The sequence below is a fragment of the Pelodiscus sinensis genome, chromosome 10 (genome assembly GCF_052426305.1).
Source record: "Pelodiscus sinensis isolate ZL-2025 chromosome 10, ASM5242630v1, whole genome shotgun sequence".
Classification (NCBI taxonomy): domain Eukaryota; kingdom Metazoa; phylum Chordata; order Testudines; family Trionychidae; genus Pelodiscus; species Pelodiscus sinensis.
In genome coordinates, this window is record NC_143061.1 from 30,886,173 (window position 1) to 30,894,793 (window position 8,621).

An 8,621-nucleotide genomic window follows, 5' to 3' on the forward strand; every position below is an offset into this window, starting at 1 on the left:
AAATTTAGATTAATTGGCTAATAGAATAGTTGATGCAATTTGCATCCTTTAGTCAATAAGTGTGCCTCTGCCTTTGAAGTGTAGGGGCAGTCCCCTGCTGGCTCTGTGCTCCTTGTGGCCTTCCAAAGTGGCAGCGCTGCATTGAGCCCAGGATCAGCTTGGGTTGGAGGATATGAAGGGGCTCTGAAGCACAAAACACTTGTTACTTTAAACCTCACAACTCACAATTTGTGCTCTTTGTTTCCTTATTGTGCTCAGCTGGAAGACTGAAGCTATACTAGGCAGCTTTACTTCTGCTTCTAGTCACTTTTAATTTTCGGTCCTCATGCATGATGCTGCAGTGTTTGAGAGGGTGAGCAGATGTCTTGATTTTGTAGGGACAGTCCCAATATTTAGGGCTTTGTTTTGTGTAGGTGCCAATTACTCCCCACTCCCTGTCCTGGTTTTTCATCCTTGCTGTCTGGTCACCCTAAAGCCAGAGGGCATTTATTTGGACGGGGGAGGTGGCAAGTGGAATGATGAAGACTTTCCTGCTGGTATAACATGACAACTCGGAAACATTTGTATTGACACTGGGATTAAGTTTTATAAAAGTTTACTTTTACACAATACACATTTTGAAACAAATATGACGTAACACTCTCCTGTTAAAAACAAGAAATGGTCTGGTAGCACTTTATAGACTAACAAAACATGTAGATGGTATCATGAGCTTTCGTGGGCACAGCTCACTTTTTCAGATAAGTTCATTCTGTCTGTGTAGTAGGGGCCTGATCATCCAGTCCTTGCTTGGGCAAAACTCCCATGAAACTTCAGAATCAGGCTCTGTACCAGTACTTGTACTTTTATCAAATAAGCCATTAAGTTTGTGTGGCATGATTTCCTCTAAAAAGCTCACAGTGTTTATGACTCATTAGATTTTTCTAAGTGCATCCAAATCAATTATTATTTGTTAGAGTCTTTTTCCCAGTATGGTTATTAAACTAACTTGTTGATAATTTCCTCAATCTCTATTTTCTCACATCTTGAAGAACAGAATGATTATCATAATTGCTTCCTCGTATGTCACTGTAGTCAATCTGTTTCACTCTTCTTTTTCCAGTACCATCTCTGATTTTTATCAGACCATCGTTTGCAAACAAAGTTGTCTGAATTCATCTCAGATGTAACTCCATTGAAGTCCTCGGAGCTGCTTCCAAGATGAATTTGGCCAGTCTGTCATTACCAAACAAGCAGCATGTTAAAATGATACTAATCATAAAAACAGAGTGCACACCACAGCATTTCACTTATTTTAAAATGACTCTAAATAGTCTATAATAAAACTAGAAACTTGCATTGTATAAAATTAGAATCTGTTTCTTCCTGGAGAAGGAAATTGATAAGACACAAAAGCTGTGCTTCTCAGGCAACTTTGAGGCAAATTTCATCTTTCCCTCAACTAGGGCAGGGTAAGGTTTGTAACATGTAGTCAAATTTGCCTGAGAAGTTGGGCTTGCAATTAGGTAAGAGGCGTCTTCTATGTTTGACCTTCCTGTAGCCTGATGCCCTGGTCAAGAATCACTACTTCAGTAGACTGAGGATTTCTAAGCCAAACTTTAGCAAGTTCGTTGGAGGATTTGCAGGGTTACCAACTTTTGTGGCTTTCATTGTGAGCCTCCTGTAAGGAGTGTTCTTAAAGTCTCAGTTCCCAGAGTTGTCTCATTATGTGAGAAACTCAGCTTTCATTAAAACAACAACAACAACAACAACAACAACAACAACAACAAAACTACCTGTCATGACTTGAAGAAAAGCTTGACATGTGAACCTGAGATAGCAGATGAAATAAACTGCATCTAAAAATACCTCATCATTTTCAATCCAGTTTCTTGATTTTTGAGGGGCAAGCGACTTGTGCTTTTAGAGGCATGGGAATGGCAGTGTTGTTCTGGAGAGGCATGGATGAGAGAGGGGGCATAAAAGCAGGCCTGACTGAATTGCAATTTCACAGTCATTGAGGCAGAAAGGGCAGGGGATGCTACAGATGAGGGCTACGGCTACACTGCTGTTCTTTTGTGGAAGAGGATATGTAAATCGTGCTCACATTTGCCTATCTTTTTCTGATTCTTTTTGCGGAAGAGGTTTTTCCGCTAAAAAGCCCCATGTAGGCAGGGCCATTTGTTGGAAAAAAACCCTTTTTTGCAAGATCCTATAAATCTTGTTTTTTTGAGGAAAATAAAGTGACTAAGTATGGAGTTGGACACACAGTTTATTTTGGGCCAAATCCCTGTTGTTATGATGCATGATAACAGACTTTAAATTTGCACATGCAGGGCTTTTCATTGTGTCCTCTCCCCTCCTTGGGTGCCTTCTTGACAATGCCCTGTGTCCTAAAACAGCAGCTCAGGGCAAGCCAGGGGAGGAAGAGAGGCAGTTTAGGGATTGAGAAGTACATTGGTCCCCCTTCTCCTCTTGAGGAAATCTGCCCCCATGTCTCTCTGAGGCAGCCGTGGCCATAGAGGGTTTCTGAAAATACCCCACCATTGGAACCAAGCCAGGCTGCAAAGGAGTTTCGGTTAGAGACCAGAGCTTCTGAAAGGTATAGCCCCCCCCCCCCAACACACACCTGGAGAACTCCATCCGCAATGGGAAACTGATTGGAACATGTTTAGGAAATTCTCACAGGGATTTTTTTTCTAAAAAGTTCTCTCTTGTGGCACTTCATGTGGGAGATGTTGATGTGTCATGTAACTTTGGGGAAATATTTCCATTGATGGAAGTTAAACAAATAATCTTTGACTGCTTTCAGTAGATGTGCTTTAATAGTGTGGCTATGCAAATAAATACCCAAATATAGCAACATGGTTTATTGAAAAATACATCCAGTTAATAATACAAAGATTTACTGGATATGATTCTGCTCTCATTTTAGCTACTCTAAATTCAGAGTACTGCCACTAAAATTAATGGAATTACAGTATCAAAGTGGTATAAGAGAGCATAATTAGTCCTACTGCTTGTATTAGGCTAACTATGGAGCTATTTGAGGAAAGATGATCTGATGGGAAGAACTTATAAAAAAAAGTTAATATATGTTAACTTTTCTAATAACTGCATTTTACTGTTACCAATGCACTATTACTAATTCCAAGCACTTAAAAATCCTCAGTCTGCCTTCAAAAGATCATGAGATTTTAAAATCTCAGAATTTTTAACAAATAATACATTGTAGGTTCTAATGCTTCTTCTGGCTTCTGAGCCTTTAGGTTACACTTGTTTCACATTTTCAGGCTTTTCTCCACAACCATGAGACTAGAAACTTTTTGTATTTTAATGAAAGCCGAGAGTCTCACAGAATCATGTGACTTCAAGATCTGGTCTTAGGAAACACCAAATATTGATGAGACTTCTGATGAAATCACAAATGATGGCAATACCAGTGGCATAGAAACATAACACTGCTATATTCTCATTCTCTTGCATTGTATTTCTGATGTCTTATTCCACAGTTGCTTATTTCAGAAAATTGCTTATACTGTCAATAATTCTATTTTATTTTAAATACAAGATTAGTAACTCAGAGGAACATTTCCCCTAGGTGCAAAAAAATCCATGACATAGAGTAATAGGCTGGATCCTAGAACTAAACTGATTTACATTAGCTGGAAATCTGGCTCGGGGGAGGAAATGTCCATAAAGTTCCAGTGTCCTTTGAATTCTTTCACAGTATTAAATATTATCATGTAGAACCCTCCTCATAAATTGTTCCCCTGTTCTGAGAAGAGGGGCAAGGAGTCAGCATTGCAGCTACGAAGAGCCAGTCGGGATTTTTTTTTGTTAATTTCTGTTGACTGTTTACAACAAATGAGTTTCCCTTCAAGCCTAAATGTCTACAATTAAATGTGGCTAGAAAACTAAAATGAAAACAAAAGTTAGATGAGAGAGAAAATTTTGTGATTTTTCTTTCCCACCCTTTTTTTCTTACCAACCGTAGCCACAATACAGAAAACCTGGCCTGTATTTAGGAATGGATATCACTGCTATAATCCACCATCTATATTTGAACTGTGTTGCTATGCATGTTTTGTTCTGTACAGAAGGTATAGCCAGTAGCACAGGTGTATGCACGTGTGTGTAGTCTGTAAACAAATACAGGGGGTAATTTAGTTTCTTGAATTAGGATGAGCTTCTCACATAGCAAAGTTGCTGATGTCCACAAAGCCCACTTGGCCAGAGCCACCATGGCAATTTATTTTTATTAGCTGAAGAGGTCCTTGAATAATTAAAATTGCTAATCTCTTTCCATGATACTTTAACATAAAGTGTTCTTCAGCTTGTGTGCTTAATTATACCATTTATAATCTGTGTGCAAAATAACAGGGCATGATGAAGAAAATCTAATACACATACGTCTTTAAAGAAGATGATATTTCAAAAAATGTCAGAGCTGCCTTTCAAAATCAAAGGGCTTGATTAGCATGATTAGATTCTAATTATGAAAGGAAAGAAGCTGCAATAGACCAAACAAGAAGTGTATGAAACTTCCTGGCATTTTTGTCCAAGTTAACTGAATGTGGATGGTTCCATATTAATTTCTGTATATTCCTTGAATGTTTCTCATTTAGATTCCTGATTAGCGCAGCAATGATGGTAAATATTTTGCTGGTTTTGACTGTAGAGTTATAAAACTATCAGCTCCTGAAGTTAAAAGTGATAAGTAAGGGGCTTGATTGTGTCTCTGCCCTCTTCCCAACCATAATCTCCATGCTCCACATGGAAGGAGCAACCACTAATGTGGAAACAGTGAACTTTCCTGTCCACTTTTTGAGGGTCTCCATGTTCAGTCATTGGATTTGGGGACTGGATGGTTGAATGGAAACCTGTCATCCTTTTACCAGCCCTATGGAGCTCAGGTTATGGTGATAATATAGCGCCAGGCTAAGCTGTCCTGCTGGCAGGTGAGGTGCAAGAATGTCCCTTTTAAGAGGAGCCTTGGAGCAAATCATGGCCATTGGAACAGCACCACCAAGTAACAAGAACTGGGCTGTATGGGCCAGAGCTGTTACAGAAGCAATGCCCAATCTTCTGAAATCATGAATACACTAGAGAGTTTATAGGATGTGCGTTCTTGAGCTGTAGTCTGTTCCAAACCCTGTTCTCTTGACTGGGAAGAAATCCCAGCAAGGAGAATGCTGGAGAGATTTCCTCTCCTTTCAGCTGCTTCTGATTGTATTCAGAATTATTTCATCCTTATAATAGGCTAGCTGGGGGTTTCATGGCTGCAAGACAGAATTGCTTCCTGTTCTTTCTGCCTTCTATAGTTCTTCCTTATTAATTTGTGTTGTGAACTTGCCAGATTTTCTTAGATGCCTAAATGAGCTTTCTTTAAAGTATGTTGTCTGGTCAGGTGGCATCTGAAGAGAAGCAAAGACTGATAAGAGACAGTCTTGAGTGCTTCTCACAAAATCTGGGTACAAGGAGATATATTCATGAGAAAACAGGTCATGAGAAAACAGGTCTTTGGGTTATTATACACAATGTTGATATATTTTTGAAAATTAGCCCATGCAAGATTTTGATAATATGACTAGTCCCATTATAACTGATTTTTTTCTATGTGTGCGAGTCACCAAATATAGGGATGGTTTTAGAGTCTCTATTGGCTTTCAACGTCCATATGTTATTTGTATTATAATACTTATATATCAACTTCCTAATGGTATACCACTAAATTGAGCTGGGTTACTGCACTTTTTCTTTCATTTTTGAAAGTGTAACAAAGGATCTTTTGAACTTCCTCTCTCAGAATTATGGAGAACCAGAGTGCTGTCTCTTTCTCTCTCACTCACTTTTGTATCCCTAAAGCTTCTTCATTCAGAATTAGATTTGAATTTTTAATGTCTCTGTATCCCTCTTGATTATTATACTTTGGGTATGTCTAGACTACATGGCTCTGTTGACGGAGCCATGTAGATGAAGTTTCTAGCATAGGGAAATGAAGTGGCAATTTAAATAATCGCCGCTTCATTTACATCAAAATGGCTGCCGCGCTGTGCCGATCAGCTGTTTGGCGGCACAGCATGGTAGTTTGGACGCTCTGCGGTCAACAAGGGAAGCCCTTGTCGACCATCCCGTTATGCCTTGTGGAATGAGGTTTACCGGGGCGGTTGACAAGGGCTTCCCTTGTCGACCGCAAAGCGTCCAGACTACTGCACTGTGCCGCCAAACAGCTGATCGGCACAGCGCAGCAGCCATTTTGATGTAAATGAAGCAGAAATTATTTAAATCGCCGCTTCATTTCCCTATGTCCAGAAACCTCATCTACATGGCTCCATCGACGGAGATAAATACCCTTTGTGAGTATCTATGATGGTGTGTTACCCACACAGGTAAACAAAGGGTTAATAGGAATCAGTGCTTTATCTATTAGCCCATCTGGTTGCACATGCAAGGTGGGTCAAACCTAAACAATGACATCCCGCTGGGCAAGGGTTGTGTGGTATTATAAACAGGAAATTTGGAGCAGGCAAAAACTTTGCAATCACTCTCTTGGCGGTAGGAGTGAAAAGATCAATATGGAAGATGAACATTCTTACAGGATAAAAAGAGACAAGAAAAATTTGGGAAGGAAGAAGTCTAAGGAGATGGTATCCAAGGATTTTGGTGTAGCAAACCTTGATTGTCTGTACTCGGGTGTCTTGATCGGAATCCACTAGGCATGGTTCCTCTACCAGCCATCGGCAAGGAGATGGCCTGTAAAGGGAATATAAACTACTGAAAGCCCTGTGAAAAGGGCATATCAACATCTAGGCCCAGATTTGAGGATGACAGACAAATGGAAGGGTGGACCATTGGGGTTTTTTTGTTTTGTTTTTGCTGCACTTTCATTTATTCTGGAAGGGATGCAGAATACAGCATGACCTGGCTGGAGAGCCAAGTCATGAGAGGACATGGATGACCATGGGACCAGAGTGACCATTAGCAGGGGATGTCCTAGCAGTGAGTCTGCTTTCTGCAGCAGTATTAGGTTTATTGCTGGCAGCAGGTAACAAAGCACGATATTTTAAATGTGGTTTCTAAAATGCTACACAGTATACACAGTGTAAATCAAATGCTATACAAATCACAATACAGGCAGTCCCCGACTTACGTGGATCCGACTTACGTCGGATCCCTAGATACGAACGGGGTGAGGCAACTCCCGCACATGCGCAGCAGCATTCCCGGGGCTCGCTCACCTGGGTCCTAGGATCCTCCTCCTCCTCGGGCCGGCTCCGACTGGGGTCCCGCAGAGCTGCCGGGCAGAGGAAAAGTGCCTCCCCACGCCCGCTGCCCCCCCCACCCCGCTGCCAGCAACAGGCTGCCCCCTCCCCTGAGCAACAGGCTGCCGAACAGACAAAAGCAGCCTCTCCGCCCCTCCTCCCCTCTATACATGCCGGGCTCCTGGAGCGCAGCAGCGTCCCCGGGGCTCGCTCACCTGGGTCCTAGAATCCACCTTCTCCTCCTCTTCAGCCGGCTCCAACTGGCCTCTGCCTGCAGCAGCTGGCCACAGGGACAGGGATCCCGCAGAGCTGCCGGGCAGAGGAAAAGTGCCTCCCCACGCCCGCTGCCCCCCCTCCCGCGGCCTCGCATCCTGCACGCCTCCCCCCTCCCCCCCTGCCAGCAACAGGCTGCCCCCTCCCCTGAGCAACAGGCTGCCGAACAGCAGACAAAAGCAGCCTCTCCGCCCCTCCTCCCCCTATACATGCTGGGCTCCCTGGGCAAACAAAGACTCCACCAAAACAAACAAAGTGCTGGCCTCATTGTGTTAGCAAAAACGGACCCTCCTCCTAGAACCCTGGGTGGTGTGTGGAAATAAAGCTATTAGCTCAAAGCATGGTGCAGAGCTGTTTGGTATTTGATGAGTTACTCCTTTAGTCCTGAGTTTGTCACAGGGACAGAAATAGATGTGAAATCTTCTGAACAGGGGAACAGACAGCAAAACAAACATTAGAGGGGAGTTAACCTTTCCCTATGCTATCCAAAACTAAAAAAAATGTTTGGCTAGAGTTTCCCCTACAATATGTACCAGTTCCGACTTACATACAAATTCAACTTAAGAACAAACCTACAGTCCCTATCTTGTACGTAACCCGGGGACTGCCTGTACTTGAAAATTGATATTCAAAATTCCCACAATAAGGTGAAGATACTGTCTATTGGTCTGATCCAAAGACCATTGAAGTTAGTGGAAAGACATTGGGTCTTGGGTTAGGTCTGAAACTTTGTACTTATCTGCATCCTAAGCAATCCTATGGATATGAGTTGGGCTTCAGGGCATTTGAGGATAGAATATGGCTTGAAAAGTAGTCCAAGGAAGGAAGTCTACCAACAGTTTATTTTGTAGAGAAAGCATCAATAAACAGTTTCATTTAAAATGTAATCAACTTCTCTCATTGTAAAACACTGTGTATTGAAATAGAGTTCAGAGTGCACCTGGGCTTAAATTTCAAAGGATGATTACACATACTATATATTTTGTGTGTATACATATATACTGCATATATTTTCTGCATCCTGTTGCTGATTAATAATCAGTGCAACAGGATTTTAAAAAATTAGAACAAAATATTTAGTCTTTCACATTTCATAAGAAACTA

General features: G+C 41.7%; 1 long non-coding RNA gene across 1 annotated transcript; it reads right to left on the bottom strand.

The window, feature by feature from the left end:
* Positions 1-578: 578 nt before the first annotated feature.
* Positions 579-7,595, bottom strand: LOC142830857 (uncharacterized). Its single transcript, XR_012906386.2, has 3 exons — positions 7,460-7,595; positions 6,657-6,735; positions 579-1,215 (listed from the first exon to the last, which is right to left on the bottom strand). It is a non-coding gene; the product is annotated as an uncharacterized LOC142830857 (long non-coding RNA).
* Between the last annotated feature and the right edge of the window lie 1,026 nt (positions 7,596-8,621).